Raw genomic sequence first — 26200 nt, forward strand, 5'->3', positions numbered from 1 at the left:
TGAGAAAGCAATATTGGTGGGACTGATAAAAGGTAGATTATGACTGGGATAAGACGAGCTTTGCGCACTGAGTTAGATCACTTCCACCCTCCAAAAGGCTTCGTGAAACTCACTTAGGGCGAATAAAGCCAGGGGAGATTTAGAGTTTAAAGAGTGGTTGGATCAGACGAGTGAATGAATGAATGAATAAGGAAATAACAGCAGTGGAGTCACCAGATATATTTTTCATTGTTCCTGATGACAAAATGCCTATACATTACTAGCATCAACTGAAATATTGGAGTGACTGGCAGCAGGTGGAATGTTGGAGGAGTCTTGGAGTGAAGTGGGAGTTGGGAGTGTGGAGGGTAGTGTGGGTGTCGAGTTGATGGAAGGAGTAGCAGTGAGGGAAGTGGAGTAGGTGTGGGAGATGGAGTAGGTGTGGGAGATGGAGTAGGTGTGGGAGATGGAGTAGGTGTGGGAGATGGAGTAGGTGTGGGAGATGGAGTAGGTGTGGGAGATGGAGTAGGTGTGGGAGATGGAGTAGGTGTGGGAGATGGAGTAGGTGTGGGAGATGGAGTAGGTGTGGGAGATGGAGTAGGTGTGGGAGATGGAGTAGGTGTGGGAGATGGAGTAGGTGTGGGAGATGGAGTAGGTGTGGGAGATGGAGTAGGTGTGGGAGATGGAGTAGGTGTGGGAGATGGAGTAGGTGTGGGAGATGGAGTAGGTGTGGGAGATGGAGTAGGTGTGGGAGATGGAGTAGGTGTGGGAGATGGAGTATTGTGAGAGGTGTTGTAATTCTGGGAGGTTGAGTGAGTGTAGAATAGTGAGTGTTTGAAGAGGAGGGAATGAGGAAGATGGAGTATTGGAGGTGGAGTGGAGGTAGTGAGAGTGGGATGAAAAGCGAGTGAGAGTGGGATGTAAAGCGAGTGTGAGAGGAGTGAATAAGGAAGGTGTGAGCATGAGTAGTGGAGCTAGTGTAGGTAGCGGTGTGTGTAGTGGAGTAAGTGGAAGGTTGTGTGTGGAAGTTAAGTACTCACTCATATGTACTCGCCTATACGTGGTTGCAGGGGTCTGGGGTCTAGTCTTAGCTCCTGTCTTCGAGAAACTTACCATACCTCTTCCTAAAACTATATACTATAGTTCCTTCCTCTACCACTTCCCTCCCCAGGCCCTGACATCTTTGTGACTCGTCTGTGTTTTAAACTTCGGGCTGTGCCCTCTTGTACCTGTTTCCCGCCTCTCCAACTGTCTGTTCCTATCCACCCTATTAATTCCTCTCAGTATTTTTTCGTTATTTTCATATAATCTCTATTTTTTCCTCTAATGTCACCAGGTTTAACTTTGATTCTCTCCTCTCTGCACTTGCTTGCCTCTGAACTCTGGGACTAGTTTCGTTGAAAATCTCTACCCTTTTGCTAGTAATCTGACGTACATAATCAGGTGTGGGTTCCATACTGGTTCTGCGTGCTCGAATATGGGCCTGGATTTTGCCACATACAGTGTCGTGAATGACTCCTTACTCTGATTGTTCCTTGGTTAGGTGACCTGTAGAGGTGGAATTAGTGAAAAAGTGAATGAGAGTTAGTTCTACATTACAGTGAATGTGAGAGGTGGAATGAATGTGAGAGGTGTAATGAATGTGAGAGGTGTAATGAATGTGGGAGGCGGAGCAAGACTGATGTGGGGTGAATGTTAGAACTGAAGTGGGTGTGGAGGATAGAATGGATACTATCCCATTCATTAGACACAATAGCCATTGCATAATGAAGCCGGTCAGTGAGGTATACTCAGTTATATCTACATGATTGATCGAAGACATAATGAAGCCGGTCAGTGAGATATAACTGAGTATACCTCACTGACCGGCTTCATTATGTCTTCGATCAATCATGTAGATATAACTGAGTATATCTACATGATTGATCGAAGACAAATTCACACAGTTTTAGCCATAACTCCGGTAGAATGACACCCAAACAACGAATATTTTGCCAGTCATCTTATAATTACGATTCTTCTTTATTAAATGAAGATCAGAGTATACCTGGAGAGGGTTTCAGGAGTCAACGCTCCCGTGGCCCAGTTTGTGACAGGCCTCATGGTGGATCAGGGCCTGATCAACCAGGCTGTTACTGTTGGCCGCATGCAACCCGACGTACGAACCACAGCCCGTCTGGTCAGGTACTGACTTTAGGTGCCTGTCCAGTGCCTTCTTGAAGACAGCCAGGGGTCTATTGAACAGTCTTGGTCCCCTGACACTTTTGTTGTGTCTTATCGTGCAAGTGGCGCCCCTGCATTTTATTGGGGGAATATTGCATTGTCTGCCGATTCTTTTGCTTTCGTAGGGAGTGATTTTCGTGTGCAAGTTTGGTACTAGTCCCTCTAGGATTTTCCAGGTGTATATAATCATGCATCTCTCCCGCCTGCGTTCCAGGGAATACAGGTTGAGGAACTTCAAGTGTTCGCAGTAATTGAGGTGTTTTATCTCCGTTATGCGCGCCGTGAAAGTTCTCTGTACATTTTCTAGGTCAGCAATTTCACCTGCCTTGAAAGGTGCTGTTAGTGTGCAGCAATATTCCAGCCTAGATAGAACAAGCGACCTGAAGAGTGTCATCATGGGCTTGGCATCCCAAGTTTTGAAGGTTCTCATTATCCATCCTGTCATTATTCTAGCAGATGTGATTGATACAATGTTGAGTAGACTTAACTGGATTATAACACGGACACGAAGTATCAGGTAGGGACTATCTTGCTTTGATTATAGCGCTTCTTCACCTGCCAATAGTTACAAGAACTCTTCCTCATGTATACTAAAGTGTTGAAAATTTGAAGCCGATTGAATAACGATGTCAAGTTACAAGCGAAAGTTTGTAGGAAGAAAAATATTGAAAAAAAAAAATCAAAATTCGTACACTCTAATTCCAAAACAGATCTCGTTGTTCTATCTAGGCTGGAATATTGCTGCACACTAACAGCACCTTTCAAGGCAGGTGAAATTGCTGACCTAGAAAATGTACAGAGAACTTTCACGGCGCGCATAACGGAGATAAAACACCTCAATTACTGGGAGCGCTTGAGGTTCCTAAACCTGTATTCCCTGGAACGCAGGAGGGAGAGATACATGATTATATACACCTGGAAAATCCTAGAGGGACTAGTACCGAACTTGCACACGAAAATCACTCACTACGAAAGCAAAAGACTTGGCAGACGATGCACCATCCCCCCAATGAAAAGCAGGGGTGTCACTAGCACGTTAAGAGACCATACAATAAGTGTCAGGGGCCCGAGACTGTTCAACTGCCTCCCAGCACACATAAGGGGGATTACCAACAGACCCCTGGCAGTCTTCAAGCTGGCACTGGACAAGCACCTAAAGTCAGTTCCGGATCAGCCGGGCTGTGGCTCATATGTTGGTTTGCGTGCAGCCAGCAGCAACAGCCTGGTTGATCAGGCTCTGATCCACCAGGAGGCCTGGTCTCAGACCGGGCCGCGGGGGCGTTGACCCCCGGAACTCTCTCCAGGTAAACTCCAGGTCCAGGTAAAACCTGTATACTTTCTCCAGTCTGTGACTGGTGCTGAGTGTACTAATATGGTTCCAACAATGTATGTTGTGTAGTCAATGATTCTTGCTACCGTATCTAAACGCAAATATTGGATTTGCCTGAGGCGTGTTGTTTTCTGTAGCATTATTTAGTTGAAGTGCTCCTCGGGTAATTTGTTCGGCTAATTACCCCGAGGTTCTCCCAGACAGGTTTGCAGTTTTTCCACTTTGAACCTGTACTCTTTTTAAGATAAGATTTCGTTCGGATTTTTAACCCCGGAGGGTTAGCTACCCAGGATAATCGAAGAAAGTCAGTGCTTCATCGAGGACTGTCTAACTTATTTCCATTGTGGTTCTCAATCTTGTCCCCCAGGATGCGACCCACACCAGTCGACTAACACCCAGGTACCTATTTGCTGCTAGGTGAACAGGACAACAGGTGTAAGGAAACGTGTCGAAATGATTTTGCGGTTTTCTTTGTCAGTCTCCAAACTTTATAACTTTTCTGAAGTTAACTTCTAATATAAACTTACGAAACCAAACATGTTTGTAGTCTGTTTACATTCATCGTAGCAGGTACTGGTCCTTGTAGCTTGTTTACAAACATTGTAGCAGGTACTGGTCCTTGTAGCTTGTTTACATCCATCGTAGCACGTACTGGTCCTTGTAGCTTGTTTACAAACATTGTAGCAGGTACTGGTCCTTGTAGCTTGTTTACAAACATTGTAGCAGGTACTGGTCCTTGTAGCTTGTTTACAAACATTGTAGCAGGTACTGGTCCTTGTAGCTTGTTTACATCCATCGTAGCACGTACTGGTCCTTGTAGCTTGTTTACAAACATTGTAGCAGGTACTGGTCCTTGTAGCTTGTTTACATCCATCGTAGCACGTACTGGTCCTTGTAGCTTGTTTACAAACATTGTAGCAGGTACTGGTCCTTGTAGCTTGTTTACATCCATCGTAGCACGTACTGGTCCTTGTAGCTTGTTTACAAACATTGTAGCAGGTACTGGTCCTTGTAGCTTGTTTACAAACATTGTAGCAGGTACTGGTCCTTGTAGCTTGTTTACATCCATCGTAGCACGTACTGGTCCTTGCCTATATGTTTCACATCATCATCATCATGTTCACTTAAACAAGAAATAGTAGCAGTCCCAGTAGTGATCCTAGTGGACCCCGAACAATTAAACATTTCTTATCCACTCTTGTGCCTTCTCTGTTACTCCTGTCTAAACCATTAGCCTTTGTCCCTCTCTTGTGTAGTTTCCTTACGTGTGAAAAATATGCAATTCATCCATCCTCTCTCTCTCTCTCTCTCTCTCTCTCTCTCTCTCTCTCTCTCTCTCTCTCTCTCTCTCTCTCTCTCTCTCTCTCTCTCTCTCCCTCCTCCTCCCGCCTTATTTCTGTTTCTTGGTTGTTGAACTCTTAAGTGGCCTTATGATGCAACATTTATCATATTTGAAGCTGTGATGGTTGTCAATGATGAACCAACTCCTCTCCATAGGATCCACCACTCTACTCCTGGTCGTCTTCACCATAAACTTGCATATTCAATAATAACCCACATGGTGACATTAACTCAGGAGATTAATTTATCTATATTTCGACCCCCTCCTGGGATCCTCTTCAGTTGTAGAGGATTGCAGAAGGGGGTCGAAATATAAATATCAATTAGCCTCCTGAGTTTTTGTCTCCACGTGGATTATTACTGAGCACTGACAAGTGTTGATGGCACTTTAGTTACATATTATACCTGACAGTGATTCTAACCAGTAGTTTAACGCTACCTGTCTGCCCAATGTACTAAATATTAGCATTACAGCTGCTGTCTTCCACACGTATTGTAGTTGACATTTGTCAATTGAGTTTTTTCAAGATTACTTCTAGTGGTTCAGGCAAAGTTTCTGCTCTCTCTCTCAACTCCCTTTCTACTTTCTTCTGCCATATTTGCTCCCTCCTGGCTTCGTAAATCCTGTTTTAACAGCTGTTATACCAACTGTTGTACCAGCTGTTAAAGTTAAGTATAGAATTTGTCTTCTACACGTTTTCGCCAAGGTCTTCCTGGTCACCCTGAGACTGGAAGTACTTCCCGACCACCCTGAGACTGTGGAAGTACTTCCCGACCACCCTGAGACTGTGGAAGTACTTCCCGACCACCCTGAGACTGTGGGAGTGCTTTCCGACCACCCTGAGGCTGTGGAAGTACTTCCCGACCACCCTGAGGCTGTGGAAGTACTTCCCGACCACCCTGAGACTGTGGAAGTACTTCCCGACCACCCTGAGGCTGTGGAAGTGCTTTCCGACAACACTAAGGCTGTGGAATTACTTCTCCACCACCCTGAGGCTGTGGAACTACTTCCCGACCACCCTGAGGCTGTGGAAGTACTTCCCGACCACTTTGAGGCTATGGAAGTACTTCCCGACCACCCTCAGGCTCTGGAAGTACTTTCCGACCACCCTCAGACTCTGGATGTAGTTCCTGACCACCCTCAGGCTGTGGAAGTACTTCTCGACCACCCACAGGCTGTAGAAGAACTTCCCGACCACCCTGAGGCTGTGAAAGTACTTCCCGACCACCCTGAGGCTGTGGAAGTACTTCTCGAACACCCACAGGCTGTGGAAGTACTTCCCGTACACCTTGAGGCTGTGGAAGTACTTCCCGACCACCCTGAGGCTGTGGAAGTACTTCCCGACCACCCTGAGGCTGTGGTAGTACTTCCCGACCATCCTGAGGTTATCGAAGTACTTCTCGACCATCCTGAGGCTGTGGAAGTACTTCCCGGCCACCCTGAGGCTGTGGAAGTATTTCCCGACCACCCTGAGACACTGGAAGTACTTCCCAACCACAGTGAGGCTGTGGAAGTACTTCACGTCCACCCTCAGGCTGTGGAAGTACTTCCTGACCACCCTCAGACTGTGGAAGTACTTCCCGACCGCCTTGAGACTGTGGAGGAACTTCCCAACCACAGTGAGGCCGTGGAAGTACTTCCCGTCCACCCTGAGGCTGTGGAAGTACTTCCCAACCACCCTGAGGCTGTGAAAGTGCTTCCCGACCACCCTCAGGCTGTGGAAGTACTTCCCCTCCACCCTGAGGCTATGGAAGTACTTCCCGGCCACCCTGAGGCTGTGGAAGTACTTCCCAACCACAGTGAGGCAGGGGAAGTGCTTCCCGTCCACCCTGAGGCTTTGGAAGTACTTCCCGTCCACCCTGAGGCTGTGGAAGTACTTCCCGTCCACCCTGAGGCTGTGGAAGTACTTACCGGCCACCCTGAGGCTTTGGAAGTACTTCCCGGCCACCCTGAGGCTGTGGAAGTACTTCCCAACCACAGTGAGGCAGGGGAAGTGCTTCCCGTCCACCCTGAGGCTTTGGAAGTACTTCCCGTCCACCCTGAGGCTGTGGAAGAACTTCCCGATCACCCTGAGACTGTGGAAGTACTTCCCAACCACAGTGAGGCTGGGGAAGTGCTTCCCGTCCACCCTGAGGCTTTGGAAGTACTTACCGGCCACCCTGAGGCTTTGGAAGAACTTCCCGATCACCCTGAGACTGTGGAAGTACTTCCCAACCACAGTGAGGCAGGGGAAGTGCTTCCCGTCCACCCTGAGGCTTTGGAAGTGCTTCCCGTCCACCCTGAGGCTTTGGAAGTACTTACCGGCCACCCTGAGGCTTTGGAAGTACTTCCCGTCCACCCTGAGGCTGTGGAAGTACCGTCCACCCTGAGGCTGTGGAAGTACTTCCCGTCCACCCTGAGGCTGTGGAAGTACTTCCCGTCCACCCTGAGGCTGTGGAAGTACTTACCGGCCACCCTGAGGCTGTGGAAGTACTTCCCGTCCACCCTGAGGCTGTGGAAGTACTTCCCGTCCACCCTGAGGCTGTGGAAGTACTTCCCGTCCACCCTGAGGCTGTGGAAGTACTTCCCGTCCACCCTGAGGCTGTGGAAGTACTTCCCGTCCACCCTGATGCTGTGGAAGTACTTCCCGTCCACCCTGAGGCTGTGGAAGTACTTCCCGTCCACCCTGAGGCTGTGGAAGTACTTCCCGACCACCCTGATGCTGTGGAAATACTTCCCGACCACCCTGATGCTGAGGAAGTACTTCCCGTCCACCCTGAGGCTGTGGAAGTACTTCCCGTCCACCCTGATGCTGTGGAAGTACTTCCCGTCCACCCTGAGGCTGTGGAAGTACTTCCCGTCCACCCTGAGGCTGTGGAAGTACTTCCCGTCCACCCTGAGGCTGTGGAAGTACTTCCCGTCCACCCTGAGGCTGTGGAAGTACTTCCCGACCACCCTGAGGCTGTGGAAGTACTTCCCGACCACCCTGAGGCTGTGGAAGTACTTCCCGACCACCCTGAGGCTGTGGAAGTACTTCCCGACCACAGTGAGTCTGTGGAAGTACTTCCCGACCACCCAGAGGCTGTGGAAATACTTCCCGACCACATTGAGGCTGTGGAAATACTTCCCGACCACCCTGAGGCTGTGGAAATACTTCCCGACCACATTGAGGCTGTGGAAATACTTCCCGACCACAGTGAGTCTGTGGAAATACTTCCCGACCACAGTGAGTCTGTGGAAATACTTCCCGACCACATTGAGGCTGTGGAAATACTTCCCGACCACATTGAGGCTGTGGAAATACTTCCCGACCACAGTGAGTCTGTGGAAATACTTCCCGACCACAGTGAGTCTGTGGAAATACTTCCCGACCACATTGAGGCTGTGGAAATACTTCCCGACCACATTGAGGCTGTGGAAATACTTCCCGACCACAGTGAGTCTGTGGAAGTACTTCCCGACCACAGTGAGTCTGTGGAAATACTTCCCGACCACAGTGAGTCTGTGGAAATACTTCCCGACCACATTGAGGCTGTGGAAATACTTCCCGACCACCCTGAGGCTGTGGAAATACTTCCCGACCACATTGAGGCTGTGGAAATACTTCCCGACCACATTGAGGCTGTGGAAATACTTCCCGACCACATTGAGGCTGTGGAAATACTTCCCGACCACATTGAGGCTGTGGAAATACTTCCCGACCACATTGAGGCTGTGGAAATACTTCCCGACCACATTGAGGCTGTGGAAATACTTCCCGACCACCCAGAGGCTGTGGAAATACTTCCCGACCACATTGAGGCTGTGGAAATACTTCCCGACCACATTGAGGCTGTGGAAATACTTCCCGACCACATTGAGGCTGTGGAAATACTTCCCGACCACATTGAGGCTGTGGAAATACTTCCCGACCACATTGAGGCTGTGGAAATACTTCCCGACCACATTGAGGCTGTGGAAATACTTCCCGACCACCCAGAGGCTGTGGAAATACTTCCCGACCACCCAGAGGCTGTGGAAATACTTCCCGACCACCCAGAGGCTGTGGAAATACTTCCCGACCACATTGAGGCTGTGGAAATACTTCCCGACCACCCAGAGGCTGTGGAAATACTTCCCGACCACCCAGAGGCTGTGGAAATACTTCCCGACCACCCAGAGGCTGTGGAAATACTTCCCGACCACATTGAGGCTGTGGAAATACTTCCCGACCACCCAGAGGCTGTGGAAATACTTCCCGACCACCCAGAGGCTGTGGAAATACTTCCCGACCACCCAGAGGCTGTGGAAATACTTCCCGACCACATTGAGGCTGTGGAAATACTTCCCGACCACCCAGAGGCTGTGGAAATACTTCCCGACCACCCAGAGGCTGTGGAAATACTTCCCGACCACCCTGAGGCTGTGGAAATACTTCCCGACCACATTGAGGCTGTGGAAATACTTCCCGACCACCCAGAGGCTGTGGAAATACTTCCCGACCACCCAGAGGCTGTGGAAATACTTCCCGACCACCCAGAGGCTGTGGAAATACTTCCCGACCACATTGAGGCTGTGGAAATACTTCCCGACCACCCAGAGGCTGTGGAAATACTTCCCGACCACCCAGAGGCTGTGGAAATACTTCCCGACCACCCAGAGGCTGTGGAAATACTTCCCGACCACATTGAGGCTGTGGAAATACTTCCCGACCACCCAGAGGCTGTGGAAATACTTCCCGACCACCCAGAGGCTGTGGAAATACTTCCCGACCACATTGAGGCTGTGGAAATACTTCCCGACCACATTGAGGCTGTGGAAATACTTCCCGACCACCCAGAGGCTGTGGAAATACTTCCCGACCACATTGAGGCTGTGGAAATACTTCCCGACCACCCTGAGGCTGTGGAAATACTTCCCGACCACATTGAGGCTGTGGAAATACTTCCCGACCACATTGAGGCTGTGGAAATACTTCCCGACCACATTGAGGCTGTGGAAATACTTCCCGACCACCCAGAGGCTGTGGAAATACTTCCCGACCACCCTGAGGCTGTGGAAATACTTCCCGACCACATTGAGGCTGTGGAAATACTTCCCGACCACCCAGAGGCTGTGGAAATACTTCCCGACCACCCTGAGGCTGTGGAAATACTTCCCGACCACATTGAGGCTGTGGAAATACTTCCCGAGCACCCTGAGGCTGTGGAAATACTTCCCGACCACATTGAGGCTGTGGAAATACTTCCCGACCACATTGAGGCTGTGGAAATACTTCCCGACCACATTGAGGCTGTGGAAATACTTCCCGACCACCCAGAGGCTGTGGAAATACTTCCCGACCACATTGAGGCTGTGGAAATACTTCCCGACCACCCAGAGGCTGAGGAAATACTTCCCGACCACATTGAGGCTGTGGAAATACTTCCCGACCACATTGAGGCTGTGGAAATACTTCCCGACCACATTGAGGCTGTGGAAATACTTCCCGACCACATTGAGGCTGTGGAAATACTTCCCGACCACATTGAGGCTGTGGAAATACTTCCCGACCACCCAGAGGCTGTGGAAATACTTCCCGACCACATTGAGGCTGTGGAAATACTTCCCGACCACATTGAGGCTGTGGAAATACTTCCCGACCACATTGAGGCTGTGGAAATACTTCCCGACCACCCAGAGGCTGTGGAAATACTTCCCGACCACATTGAGGCTGTGGAAATACTTCCCGACCACATTGAGGCTGTGGAAATACTTCCCGACCACATTGAGGCTGTGGAAATACTTCCCGACCACATTGAGGCTGTGGAAATACTTCCCGACCACATTGAGGCTGTGGAAATACTTCCCGACCACCCTGAGGCTGTGGAAATACTTCCCGACCACATTGAGGCTGTGGAAATACTTCCCGACCACCCAGAGGCTGTGGAAATACTTCCCGACCACCCAGAGGCTGTGGAAATACTTCCCGACCACCCTGAGGCTGTGGAAATACTTCCCGACCACCCTGAGGCTGTGGAAATACTTCCCGACCACCCAGAGGCTGTGGAAATACTTCCCGACCACACTGAGGCTGTGGAAATACTTCCCGGCCAACCTGAGGCTGTGGAAATACTTCCCGACCACCCTGAGGCTGTGGAAATACTTCCCGACCACCCTGAGGCTGTGGAAATACTTCCCGACCACCCAGAGGCTGTGGAAATACTTCCCGACCACACTGAGGCTGTGGAAATACTTCCCGAGCACCCTGAGGCTGTGGAAATACTTCCCGACCACCCAGAGGCTGTGGAAATACTTCCCGACCACACTGAGGCTGTGGAAATACTTCCCGACCACCCAGAGGCTGTGGAAATACTTCCCGACCACACTGAGGCTGTGGAAATACTTCCCGAGCACCCTGAGGCTGTGGAAATACTTCCCGACCACCCAGAGGCTGTGGAAATACTTCCCGACCACACTGAGGCTGTGGAAATACTTCCCGACCACCCTGAGGCTGTGGAAATACTTCCCGACCACCCTGAGGCTGTGGAAATACTTCCCGACCACCCTGAGGCTGTGGAAATACTTCCCGACCACACTGAGGCTGTGGAAATACTTCCCGGCCAACCTGAGGCTGTGGAAATACTTCCCGACCACACTGAGGCTGTTGAAATACTTCCCGAGCACCCTGAGGCTGTGGAAATACTTCCCGACCACCCTGAGGCTGTGGAAATACTTCCCGACCACATTGAGGCTGTGGAAATACTTCCCGACCACACTGAGGCTGTGGAAATACTTCCCGGCCAACCTGAGGCTGTGGAAATACTTCCCGACCACATTGAGGCTGTGGAAATACTTCCCGACCACCCTGAGGCTGTGGAAATACTTCCCGACCACCCTGAGGCTGTGGAAATACTTCCCGACCACATTGAGGCTGTGGAAATACTTCCCGAGCACCCTGAGACTGTGGAAATACTTCCCGACCACCCAGAGGCTGTGGAAATACTTCCCGACCACACTGAGGCTGTGGAAATACTTCCCGACCACACTGAGGCTGTGGAAGTTCTTCACGACCACCCTGAGACTGTGGAAGTACTTCCTGACGACCCTAAGGCTCTGGAAGCACTTCCCGACCACCGTGAGACTCTGGAAGTATTTCTTAACCACAGTGAGGCTGTGGAAGTACTTCCCAACCTCAGTGAGGCTGTGGAAGTACTTCCCGTCCACCCTGAGGCTGTGGAAGTACTTTGTCCACCCTGAGGCTGTGGAAGCACTTCCTGACCACCCTAAGGCTCTGAAAGCACTTCCTGACCACCCTGAGACTGTAGAAGTACTTTCTATCCACTCTCAGGCTATGGAAGTAGTTTCTGATCACCCTGAGGCAGTAGAAGTGCTTCCCGACCATCCTGAAGTTGAAAAAGTACTTCCTAACCATCATTATGCTGTGAAAGTACTTCCCGTTATTATCGTCTCTCTCCTGATACTTCTGTCCTCTGTCGTTAGGTTCAGTTACCTCTGCCTCTCCTCAAATATCATGCCCTGTTGCTTTTTAACTAGTCCCATTGCTTACCCTTGTTTTCTTCAGTTGCTACCATGTTTTACCAAGTATGGTACCATGCTGGCACCGTGTACTCTAAGATGGATCTCTCATATACTGGCCCATGAATTACTTTTATTTTAGATTTCTGATGGGTTATCTTAGATTTGCTGAATGATCATTGGATATTGAGGTTATTCGGTTATTGTGTGCCTCCAGAGATATGCTTAGTATTATGTTGACCCCAGAGACCTACAGCCTGTGTACCCTGAGTCAGTATTCCATGCTCGTTCTTCATTCAGCATCCACAATCTCCATAACTTTGTATTTGCTGTGGTTGAATTCAGTTACCGATTTCAACCCCCACTTAACTGTCCACACTTCCATTATCTTCATTAGTGTTGATTATTCTCAGTAGTATTACATCATCAGCAAGGATACATCGTAGTCCTGGCTTGAATGTCATTCACATTTACCAGAAACAATACAAGCCGTAAAAACTCTCGTTGCAGAACACCGCTTATTACTCCTCTCCAATTTATTATCTCTTCACGGATAATCACTCAGGTTTCTTTGCGAAAAAGGTTCTCTTTAATTCAGTGGAGTGCTTTTACTATTATTTCTACTTGTATCTCAAGTTTTTGGTCCCAGTATCAAATGCCTTCTTTCAGTACAAGAAAATGCAGTTTACCCATATCTCTCTCTCTCTCTCTCTCTTTCTTTCTTGTCAGTTAGTTTAATATGTTTATTATGCACACCATACCCATCCTGTGGGTTGTAGCCAAAAGATTACAGAGGTACATAATGGGTCCAGGGTCTGGACCCCAAAGTTTTGATAGCTGAACTAGGTACAAATGTAATGAATCCTGTAAGTAAAGTTACTTACGTTTATACATGGCTACAGTCATGAACAAATTATAGAGTAATGACCAATTCACACGTCCACACTCAGTCACAACTGTAATGAGTTAATGGTGCAAATATTAATGGTTGGGTTGTGTCAATTCTGCCACTGTCATAAAAATCCAACAAGATTTTAAGACCAGATTCGGCATCTTTGAACCTGTTTTGTATACCGATCAGGAAACTGCTTATCTGTAAGCGCTCTGCCACTCACCAGTTTATCTTCTCCATTACCTTAGTATGCATGCAAGTGTTACTGGTCTGTAGCTCAACAATTCTTGTTTATTTCCTTTTTAAATTATAGGAATTACATTAGTTGTCTAACAGATCTCTAGCAACTGTCCCGTGCATTGTACATTGAATTGCTTTAGATCTCGGCTAGTGGTTCAGAGAGTGCTTCTGTTTGCCCTCACAGAATCCATGGCGATGTCTAGTCAGGTTCCATAGCCTTTAATGCATCCAATTCATTCGAATGTTTTTCACTTCCTCTTTTGTGTGCAGTGTTTAGCGTCTATCAGTGGATCCTGTTTCCTCGGCTCTCGGATATTCCCCGTTCTCAATCATTTTAAATCGTTTGTTCAACATCCTCTTCCTTTCAGACTTGGTTTTTCTGCCTCGTTATTCTCAGATTGTCTATCTTCCTCTCCTCATATTTGTTTCTAATTCTTCTTCTCTCTTCTCTGTTCTTGTCTCTCCTTTGTTTACAGTCTTCCTTCACAACTTGAGAAGGTATATTTGTCCATTGAGAACCTCATAGTATCTGAAAGTTGAGTTCCTCCTTATAAAAAGAAAATAATAGAAAAAATGATAACAGGAAAGAAATAATATTTGAAAAAGTATGCACAAATTATTTATACAAGTGATGGTATTAAGGCCTCCAAAATCTATAATCCATCTGATCCATCTGATTTTTTAATCATTACTAATGGCGAGCAAAATGATAGTTGTGGTTCATTTACTTTTAATTCTAATAGCTTGTCTTTCGGTGGAAAGCATCCCTAAGATGCATAGGAACAGGTTGCATTTTCTTGGGGGATTATTTGTAGTTAATTAAATATTCTGGACCACAGTAGAGGTGACACCAGGAATATCTATGTAAACATCAGAAAACCTGTTTAAAGTTTGTCATAGTTTGGTTATTGTCTTACCTAGTGAAGGATTGATACTCATGGTAGAGTTATCAGTGTGTTCTGAAGTGTTCACTTCACTTACTTCAGCGTCATCATCTAAGCTAGTATCGTGATGGTGAAAAACAGTATCAAAATTATTTAAACAGTGAACATTATTTCGTCTGAAATATTCCTTAAGAATGTTAATGTGATCAAGCTTATGTTTCCCATGGCATCTATTACTCAGTCAACCTTTCCATAAATCTTCGAAACATTAAATGGACTTCTCCAAGTAACTAATAATTTAGTGGATTTTACTGGAAGTAAAACAAAAACTTTATCATCTACATTAAAACTTTTCCTCTGACTTTTAGCATCGAAAGAGGATTTATATTTTTCCATCTACATACTAAGATGTTTGATTAGAATGTCAGAAGTCTCCTCAAGTTTAGATCGTAAGTCAAGGAGGAACTGATAAGATGACTGAAACTCAGCACTTACTTTCTCGTTAGTTCATAAGTCAAAAAGGATGGACAGAGGACCTCTTCCCTGTCTACCATAGAGAAGTTTAAAGGACGAGAACCTAGAGTCACTAGGAACTTCCATCGTGGCAAACAAAGAAATAGGTAAATAGCGGTGCCACTGCTTAGTCTCCAGGGAACCTAGCTTCTTTAAAATGGGCTTGAGAATAGTGTTGGTGCTCAGTCCTCCCTTTCATTTCTTTGTTTTCCTCTTGTTATATTCTATTTCATTCTTTCTCTCTTGTAACTCAAGAGTGATAAAATATTCAAGTTTTTTTTCCCCCCTGTAATTCCCAGATAACTTCCAGTATTTATCCAAAATATATATTTCTCCATTCTGACAAAAAAACATTACCGTACAGAACACTAAGAAAACACTAACGTACAGCTATTACGAACACAGGTAATGACTGGCCTGTGACCTGGTCGTAATGGGGTTTGGAGCAAAACAAACCCAGCATATAAAGTAAATGTATATTTTGCCTTCTCCTGCTATATACAAATATGTACACTACGCACATATGGGATAAGTGTACACGATGGTGACAGATGGCAAAAGCAAAAGCCAGAAAGAGAACACCATACTCAACCAGCTGCTAGGCAAGTCTGCCAAATGCTAACAGCAAGTGAACCACATTGCCTCAGCATTTGGCGAGCTCGTCTGTGATTGGTAAATGAACCAAGGTACTGATTTAACTATAGGTAACCTATTAATCGTTAAACCCCTAGCACCTGGTTCGCTGGTTGGGAGGCAGCCTTTATGGGAGTGTGACATATGCTGAATGAATTGTAATGTACTCTCTGCATGCCAAAACAACACACGGAGAAAGAACAAATCAACAGATATCTAAAAAAAGGGAGGGTTCCACTTCCTCCTCCAATCAAAACAATAACAATGGGGTCGCTGGACCATCCAAACTTACCACTAACAAATCAAAAGTGTCATACGACAGTTCCTTTGATAAATAATACACAGGCTCAATGAAATTATATGTCAATAGAAAATCTCGGGTCCCTAGAGTCTAATCCTACATAATATAACAAGTAGAAAAGAGTGACAGATATAACTAGCATAACAAACATAACCTCTCCTGACTTGACTTACTATAAGTAGTAAAAGCACAATATTAACCCACCAGTTCTTTTAAATACCTTGTAAGTGATCATGCCATTGTGAGGAACTCTCTGTCTGTTTTTAACAGTATGTTGCTCCTTTGTCTTCACAATGAGGCTTCGATGTTTTCCTGGTGTTTCGAGTCCTGGCACGAGACCTGAAGGTATGTTTGCCCTTTCAGACCCTCGGAGGGTATTTGAAAAGGCGCTTCCTCCTTATGAAAAGAAAATAGAAAAATTAATGATAACAGGAAAGAAATAATCAATATCAGAAAAAAAATCTGCCAAAAAAAATTCTTAATTGTTTTACATTTAAATAAAGAAAATTTTCTGTTTGAAGCAAAACGTGGAAAAAAACATAAAACAATTGCGTGAAACAAAGCTATTGTTTGAATGTGTGTGGGCGTAGTACAGATGATAAGAGATGATTGCCAATATTATAAATGAAAAGAAGTTGGATGCCATAGCCCTAAATGAAACAAAGCTGTAGGGGTAGGACCCCATTCATCACCAAGGATTACGTTTATGCCTTGGTGCTTTTCGCTCTTCCCCTGTTGAGAGCCTCTATGCAGAAGCGAATGTTCCATCCTTGTCTGATCGCCGTGATGCCCATTGCCTTCGCTACTATGTACGCCCTCACGATCTCCGCAATCCTTCCATTTATAGAATGGTCACTGATATTAGTAGACATTCTTTATTTGTTCGCCTCCCCTGTTTGCTCCGTCCCTTCTCTCTTCGCCTACATTCGCTCTTGACTTCCCTTCAGTTACCACCTTTATATGTTCATGTAGCATCTCACTTTTCCCTACCCCCCTGGGAAGTTCCAGCTGTTCGGGTCTGTTCTTTCTCATTCCCTTGCTCGAAAGCCCAACTGCCTATGGTGGCTTCCCACTCTCTTTTTCTTGACCACTTCCACTCTCATTCTCATGCCATCGCAGTGTACACAGATGGCTGTAAGTTTTATGACGGCGTCAGATTCACAGCAGTGTTTCCAGACAGCGTCGTGCGAGGCATTTACTATCTTCGGCTAGCATTTTTACTGCTGAATTGTATGCCATTCTTGCAGCACTTATCCCTATCACATCTATGCCTTTGTCATCATTTGTGGTTGTCTCAGACTCCCTTTGTGCTTTACAGGCTATTCGGAAATTTGATACACCTCACCCCCTAGTTCTCCGTATCCAACTTTGGCTACGCTGTATCTCTACCAAGCATAAAGATATTGTTTTTTGTTGGGTCCCTGGTCATGTTGACGTACAGGGCAATGAACAGGCAGACACTGCTGCGCAGTCAGCAGCACATGACCTACCAATTTCATATAGAGGTGTTCCATTTCCGAACTATTTTGCTGTAATATCTACCCACCTTCACACCCGTTGGCAACAACATTGGTCAACTCTACTATGTAACAAACTTCATTCTATTAAACCAAGCATAGGTTACTGGCTGTCTTCTTGTCATCAGTGCCGAGGTTGGGAGACTACTCTCTCCAGCCTTCGCATTGGCCACACTCGTCTTAGTCATGGGTATCTCATGGAGAGGCACCCTGTTCCTCTCTGTGAGCAGTGTCAAGTTCCAGCATCGATTAGCCACATTCTGTTAGACTGCCCTCTCTATCAACAAGCACGCAGAATTTACCTCCAACCTCATCTCCACTCTACTACTCTCTCGTTACCTTCCTTTCTTGCTGATGGACCTTTCTTTTATCCTGACACTCTCATTGACTTCTTGACAACGACTGATTTACTCCACAAACTCTGATGATACCTTTCGCACTCCCCTCAGCCCTTTCAACCTCAATCTCTAGCTGCCCTCTACCCTTTCACTATCCACTGCCCCACTGCTCTCCATAACCTACTACTCATCCATCTCCCTTTTGCCACCTGATACCCTTGCTTCCTTCCTGCCCTGCAGCACTGTATAGCCCTTGTGGTTTAGCACTTCTTTTTTATTATAATAATTATGAAGGGGGTAGGGTAGTTTCAGTTGGTAGAAATGAATGGGATTAAGTGAGGAGTATCTGAGAGAGTTAGGGCTAAGGAAGGGGTAGCAATAATGTTGAAGGATCAGTTATGGAAGGAGAAAAGGGAATATAAATTCTAGGATTATGTAGATTTAAATAAGAGCCAGATGCAAAAAAGTGGGTCATAATAAGTGTGTATGCACCTGGAGAACAGAGAAGTGTAGAGGAGAGAGAAATTTTGGGAGATGTTAAGCGAGTGTGTAGCTGTGTTTTAGCCCTGTCAGCCTGCCTTATCTTTCTTGTGCCGGATGACACAAGCCGAATTGCAAGGCAAAGAAACAAAAATAACACACAAGTTAAAAACCGGACAAGCAGTCACACAAACTGCTAGGCAGGAAGCCTTCAGAAGAAATAGTGAAGTCCAAGAAAATTTGTTAATAAACATAAGTCAGGCTAATATAAGATTATAAAAACCCAACACCAGGAATAATACAACAAAACATATGAGTGGAACCCCATACATACAGATTTGATGGGAGCAGAAAGTCAAGGGACGAGAAACTTACTCCAAAAGTCCCTCGTCAGCTCCCACTGGGTGGAAAAGGGAATGAATAGGGATAAGAGAGGTAATGTTGCCCAACCCTTACCTAACACATTCATCCACTTACTTTTACCACTACCATTCATGCTTTCATTCCCTTAACTAACAAACTTTCCCTCTAACAGAGCTTGTGCTTCCCTTTTTCTCTCTACATCTTTGATGGACCCACCTCTTCATGGTGAGGGGGCTCCTTGGCATGGTGAAGAGGCTCTTGGTCTGAGGAATTAGACATGTTGGTCTCCTTCCTCACACCAAACCTAATTATCACCCCTTTCCTATCCCATCCTTCCTTTTCCCTTTCCTACTCCTCACAATCCCTTCCTTTTTCCCTTCCTTTTTTTGGCCTTTGGGATTCTTCCCACAGGCACGCTGGTTCCTAGGTTGGGGGAAGCATATCAGGGTCCATCCCATTCCATTGAGATTCTTGGCAGTGGTGTAGTTTTCCGTGGAATCTGGATTGCCTGGGGATATCCCGATTCATCCAGTCTCCTGGAGAGTGGCTTTGGGTGTCTTTCGGGCGACGGGTGTATCTCTGGAGGCTGCCTTTCAGATTCTGGGGGTGGTGGCCAAAGGAGGTATGCTTTGTGGCAGATATCCGGCCACCCTCTCTTTTGTCCACCTAGGTAGCTTGGCAGATGTGAGGTTCCTATCCTGGATTGATGGTTTACTGGCAGGAAGGGTGGGGTATGGCACAGGTTCCATGCTGCGTCTGTGCTACTTGCGGTGCTGAGGTCCTCTCGGGTGCAGAGGGAGATTTTTGGGCCTTTCACTCCTCCTAGAACCTATTCCTCCTCATTCCCTCCTTTTTATTCTTTTTTTTTTATTTTTTATTTTTTTCTTAAAAACAAAAATAAAGAAATAACCTAACTGTGGAGGACCCAATCCACGAACCTGCTACCCCCGGGTCCCTTCTTGATACTGCACCCTGTTCTGACCCTGCCTCGTTTTTTGACCACTCTTTGGACACTTCTTGCTGGTGCGGTTTCATCACCCGCTTCAGGTACCTGGGTCTCAACTGACTCCTTCGATACATCTAACCTCTGCTCTTCTTTGACTATGCTTCCAGCCTCTCCCTCTATGGTGTGGCAATTTTCGAATCGCCAGCCCGTCCCACGTCAGACCAATTCCAGTCCCACTTCTAAATGCCCACAACAGTTGCCTGATGATACTTCACTTCTTTCTCGTTCTACTTAGAAAAGACCGACATGTCACACCCTCCCTTTCCAAGCTCAGTTTCAGAATGCACAATGGAAGAAGTTCTTTACGACAGACTTCCTCTACTGCCAATTTTTCCAGCCATAGTATTGGCAAGGTGCTCCTACGCCATGTTGGTAGAGATGTATACTTTCATGCTCTCTCGAGCGGTACACACATCATCACTGTCAAGAATGCTAACCCAGCTCATTACCTTTCTCTTCTTTCACATATCGATACTATTCCTGTCAATATCGAAAAACATCATTCCCTCAATTCTTATAGTGGCACTGTCATTCTGTCCCATACCAGTGTCCAACAGAATTTCCAAACATGTGGCAATGACATTCTAGAAGAGCTGGAACTCCAAGACCTCCCAATACTCAAAGTATACACTTACGTCCTTCCTGCCCGTGGATGGATACGATACCCTTGCAATGTAGCTTGATTAACTTTCGACTGCAGTGAACTCTCATCCTCTGTTTATATAGTGGGACATTGTTTACAAGTTCGAAAGGTGATCCCTACACTGCAACAGTGTAGAAATTGCTGGCGTTTTGGTCATCCAGCAAAATATTGCAGATCTATAGCCGAATGCCCAGTCTATGGTTTCGATGACCATTCCAATACGTCTTGTAATCTACCTCCCTCTTGCCTTAATTGCCATGAGGCTCACCCATCTTACTCTCACCATTGCCAAGTTTACTTAAATGAGCGAGAAATCCGTTGCCTCAAAGAGGCAGAAGGTTTCCCCTATGCTATGGCAGTTTCTCATCTATGCCCCTCTTCAAGGGGGGCTCCTTGGTGTGGTGAAGAGGCTCTTGGTCTGAGGAATTAGACCTGTTGGTCTCCTTCCTCAGACCGAACCTAATAACCCCCTAATCCCCCCTTCCCTACCCCATCCACACTTTTTCCTTTCCTCCTCCTCCCCCTGTCCCTCCCTTATTCCCTTTCTCTTTTTGGCCTTTGGGATTCTTCCCACAGGCCTACTGGTTCCTAGGTAGGGGGAAGTGTACTGGGGTCAATCCCATTCCATTGAGGTTCTTGGCGGTGGTGTAGTTTGCCATGGAATCTGGATCACCTGGGGATATCCTGTTCCATCTCCTGTCTTCTGGGGGATGGCTCTGGGTGTCTTTCGGGCGACAGGTGTATCTCTGGAGGCCGCCTTTCGGATTCCGTGGGTGGTGGCCAAAGGAGGTATGCTTTGTGGCAGATATCCAGCCGCCCTCTCTTTTGTCCACCAAGGTAGCTCGGCAGATGTGAGGTTGTTATCCTGGATTGTTGGTTTACTGGCATGAAGGGTAGGGTATGGCATGGGTTCCATGCTGCATCTGCACTACTTGCTGTGTTGAGGTCCTCTTGGGAGCAGAGGGTGATTTCCAGCTCTTTCATTCCTCCTTGGAACTATTCCTCCCCATTCCCCCTTGTTCTTTCTTTTCTTTTTTTTTTTTCTTTAAAATAAAAAGAAAAGTAACCTAACCATGGAAGCCCTAGACCATGAACCTGCTACCCCTTGACCCCTTATTGATACCACACACCTTTCTGACCCTGCCATATATTTTGACCGCTCTTTGGGCACTCTTGTTGCCCCTGTACCTCTTGCTGTTTCATCACCAGCTTCAGGTACCAGAGTCTCGACTGACTGCTCCGATTTGTCTGACCTCCACCCTCCTTTGACTATGCTTCCAGCCTCTTCCTCTACGGTGTGACAATTTTCGAATCACCAGCCCATCCCACTTCTAAACACCAACGACAATCTCCTGATGATGTTACTTCATTACCTTCCCATTCTACTCGGAAAAGACCAAAACGACATGCACTTCCTCTCCGCAATCAGTTTCACACCACACAATGGACTAAATTCTTTACTTTACGACTGACTTCTTCTATTGCCTATCTTTCTTACCATAGGAGCAAAGCCCTCCTATGCCATGTTGATAGAGATATTTCATTTCATGCTCTCAAGAGTGGTACATGCATTGTCACTGTCCAGAATGCTACCCAAGCTCATGATCTTTCTCTCCTTTCACATATCGATACTACTACTATCACTATTGAAAAACACCATTCACTCAATTCTTGTAGTGGTACTGTCATTCTGCTCCATACCATAGTGCAACAGAATTTCCAGAAATGTGGCAATGACATTCTTGAACAGCATTAACTCCAGGATCTCCTAATCCTCAAAGTAGACACTTATGTCCTTCCTGCTCGCAGACGGAGACGATACCCTTGCAATATGGCTTGATTGACTTTCGACAGCCGTAAACTCCCGTCTTCTGTTTATGTCGCAGGACATCGGGTACAAGTTTGAAAGGTGTTCCCTACACCGCAACAGTGTAGAAATTGCTGGCAATTTGGTCACCCAGCAAAATATTGCAGATCTATAGCCGAATGCCCAGTCTGTAGTGCTGACGACCATTCTAATATGTCTTGCAGTCGACCTCCCTCTTGCCTTAATTGTCATAAGGCTCACCCTTCGTACTCTCCCCCTAGCCAGGTCTACTTAAATGAGCGTGAAATCCATTGCCTCAAAGAAGCAGAAGGTCTCCCTTATGCTATGACAGTTTCTCATCTCTGTCTCCAAGGGAGACTACCCCATGTTTCTTATTCTCATGTTTCAAAACGTCTTCCCCACTTCTGGGGTCACATCTTCTGCAGCCTCCTCTGTTGTTACCCCTCCCATAGTCACTCCTGTATCTAATTATTTTGCTGTCCTGGGCTCAGATGTCCCTACTTCAACACCTCAGTCTGTTCTGACATCTTTGAGCTCTCGCTCACAAGCCCCTGTATCAACAAGATCTCATAAGACACCTGCCAATCGCCCCTCTACCTCTCAAAAGTCCAATAAATCCCCTTTGCTCAAATCTTCCTTGCCCCCTCCTTCCCTTCTTCTGCCCCCACATTTTACTTTTCAAGTCTCTGTACCTGGTTCTTCCCCTCTCACTGGCTCTATTACAAGTTTGTAGGTTCATCCCCCTCCTCGTTCTGTGCCTCCCTCCCCTGTCCCCTCCCAAGTCTCTCCCTCTTCTGTCGCCTCCCAGGTTTCTGCCTCTTCTGTCCCTTCCCACACTTCTCCAGTTCCCAACAAGCTTTCGTCCCCCCCCCTACTTTAGCGCAGTCCATTACTGTCCCAATTTTTACTCACCCTCCTCCTCCTATCTCCATTATTGTCTCCCATACAACGTCTTTGAATTCACAAACACTTGACACTTTTTCAGAATATATTGCAGAGACTAAACCTTCAATGGACACTGATCCACCTCCTGTTCCTTCTCTTCCCTCTCCTCCATCTCCACAACTTCATTCTTCACAACACTCCATTCCTTTGCCGCTTGAACATCTTCCGATGCCACTGCACATAGACTTTCCTGACCCCTCTAGTCCATAGGTGCCCTTCCCTATGGATTCCTGGTATTTTCCTCGTTGCCAATCATGGCCTATTTACAGTGGAATATCTGCAGCCTCGGGTAATCAGGGTGAGCTTCAGATGTTGCTTTCCAGGTTTTCCCCTGTTGGTGTTTGCTTACATGAACCAAAATTACACTCGGCTGTTTTCCACCCTATCTCAGGCTATAATTTATTGTATTCTTTGGATCCTTTCTCAGATGGGATCTTTAATGAAAGTGCCCTTCTATGCATTGATATTCCGTACTGTCAACTAGTTGTCCATACCTTGCGGCATTACATTGCAGCCCGTATCCACTTGAATAAGTATTTTACAATATGTGCTCTATATCTCTCTCCTTCTCGGGCATTTTCTATCTCAGCTTTTGCCGTTCTTGTTTCATCCTTACCACCACCACTCCTGTTACTTGGCGATTTTAATGCCCACCATTTCCTCTGGGGGGGTCTCATTGTGACTCGCATGGCATTCAGTTGGAGGCTTTTCTCGCCTCTCACCCCCTCCATTTTAAATATGGGTACTCCCACCCATTTTGATACTCGTACTCTCTCTCTTGCATCAATCTGTCGGTCTGCTTTTCCTCCACTGCACTAGACTTCGCCTGGTCTGTTCTACTGGACTTGCATGACAGCAATCATTTTCCAATCATTCTTTCTTCTCCTTCATATTCACCACTTTTCCGTAGCCCTCGCTGGCAATTTCATATGGCAAATTGGAACCTTTACTCGCAACCCACTGCTTTTAGTGAGGTTCCTTCTTCATCCTGCATTGATGAGCTCTTACATCTCTTCTCGACATCAATTTTAACCACAGCTTCTCATTCTATACCCTAAACCTCAGGCAGGCATTCTCAGAAGAGTTTGCCTTGGTGGTCTCCTGCTTGTGCTCGTGCAGTACCTTTGAAACGCGCTGCATGGGGCAGGTACCGGTACAATTGAACCAATGAAAGACTTCTTGATTTTAAGCAGAAGCATGTGGTCGGTCGCTGTGTCATCAGTGACGCTAAATGCACTTGCTGGCGAGATTGTTTCCACCATCACCTCTGCTTCCTCTGAGTGCAGTCTGGAAAAAAGCGAGGAAATTGAGTGGTGAATATTCTCCTGACCTGGCTCCTGTTCTAAGGGTCGCCGGTGTTGATATAACAAACCCTCTTGACGTTGCCATTGAAATTCGCACTCATCTGATCCGTATTTCCCGGGTGCTCCATCTATGCCCCTTGTTTCTTTCCTAAAAGTCTGGCAGAGAGTTAGCGCCCTTGGACTTGTCTTCTTTCAGAGAGGAACAGCATAATGTGCCTTTTACACTTCGGGAACTGGAGGCAACACTCAGCTTGCCGATCATCGGCAGCTGGGCCTGACGACATTCATATTCAGATGTTACAACATTTACATCAGTCAGCCCTTACAGTCCTCTTACACCTCTTCAATCTTGTTTGGTCACAAGGAGTTCTTCCACAGCTGTGGAAATCTGCCATTGTTCTTCCTATCCGCAAACCGGGTACCAAGGGACATGATGCCTTCCACCATCGTCCCATTGCTCTTACTAGTGCAGTTTGCAAAGTGATGGAACGTTTGGTAAATCGACGTTTAATGTGGTATTTAGAGAGACACAACAGTCTCTCCACTAGTCAATATGGCTTTCGTAAGGGCCGATCTATCATAGACCCCTTACTACACTTGGATACGTATGTTCGTAATGCCTTTGCGAATAACCACTCGGTTATTGCCATATTTTTTGACCTTAAGAAGGCATGTGACACAACTTGGAGGTATAATATTTTGGCTCAAGCTCACTTCCTAGGCCTCCGAGGCAATTTACTATCTTTCCTTCAGAACTTTTTAACTGACAGACATTTCCATGTTCGAGTCAATAATGTGCTCTCCCTGGACTTTGTCCGTGCTGAAGGTGTCCCTCAGGGATGTGTTCTGAGCACAACACTTTTTCTCCTTGCTATAAATGAGTTGGCCTCTGTTCTTCCATCCAATATTTGGTCATCGCTCTATGTAGATGACTTCGCTATTGCTTGTGCAGGCACTGACTGTCACCTCATTACAGTTTCTCTCCAGCATGCAGTCGACCATGTTTCCAATTGGGCCAACCACGCATGGGTTTAAATTTTCCAGTACCAAAACTCACCAAATTACTTTCACTAGAGACACTGTCATTTCCGATCATCCTTTGTACCTCTATGGCTCCCGTATCCCTGAACATGATACAGTCAGGTTTCTAGGCCTTCTCTTTGACCGTAGGTTATCCTAGAAACTTCACATTACCTCTCTGAAGGCAACTTGTCACAGCCGGCTGAACCTTCTTAAAACCCTTGCTCATCTTTCATGGGGAGCTGATAGTCGAACTCTCCTTCACCTACATTCATCCCTCATTTTATCGAAACTCGATTATGGTGACCAGATCTATTCAGTGGCCTCTCCTGCTACTCTATCTAGCCTTAACCCCATCCATCACCAAGGATTACATTTATGCCTTGGTGCTCTTCGCTCTTCCCCTGAGAGCCTCTGTGAAGGCTTACTCAGCCCTGTAACAACTTCAGTCAGTATTACTAAGGCTGGCTCCTCCTCAGGAAAATTAATGCATAGAAAAAGAATAAAAACTGACAAACATAAACACTTTATTATTTAGAAAATATGAAATATAAAACACGTAAATATGAAATATTAATCCTACATTAAAGAAAATGAAAAATGAAAAATATAAATAACTGAATTCAACGCTAATATATATATATATATATATAAAACTTGGGTGTCTGGTGTTGGTGACACTGCGTGTTGTTGAAATCGTAACCATTGCTGATGATGTGGGGGGGGTCGCAGGTGTTGGTGACAACCCACCGGCTCGTTCTTCACAGATTTTATAGCCATCAATAATCCGTCCAGATGACAGGAAAGCAGGTTCTTTACCACTGCAATGATGAGGGGTTATATCCTGCTTCTTGCATACACAAACAGGTAAGTGGATAAAAAATGGGACGTCTCAGAACGTTAGTCCGTCTCCTTCAATTCTACTCGTTGGTTGGCAGGTGAC

General features: G+C 46.4%; 1 protein-coding gene across 2 annotated transcripts in view; it reads left to right on the plus strand.

Annotated features, from left to right (window-relative positions):
* The window catches only part of LOC128705400 (nephrin), a 505892-nt gene that overhangs the window by 450755 nt on the left and 28937 nt on the right, over window positions 1-26200 (plus strand). The gene's annotated exons all lie outside the window — the stretch shown is intronic.

The sequence above is a fragment of the Cherax quadricarinatus genome, chromosome 73 (assembly GCF_038502225.1).
Source record: "Cherax quadricarinatus isolate ZL_2023a chromosome 73, ASM3850222v1, whole genome shotgun sequence".
Classification (NCBI taxonomy): Eukaryota; Metazoa; Arthropoda; class Malacostraca; order Decapoda; family Parastacidae; genus Cherax; species Cherax quadricarinatus.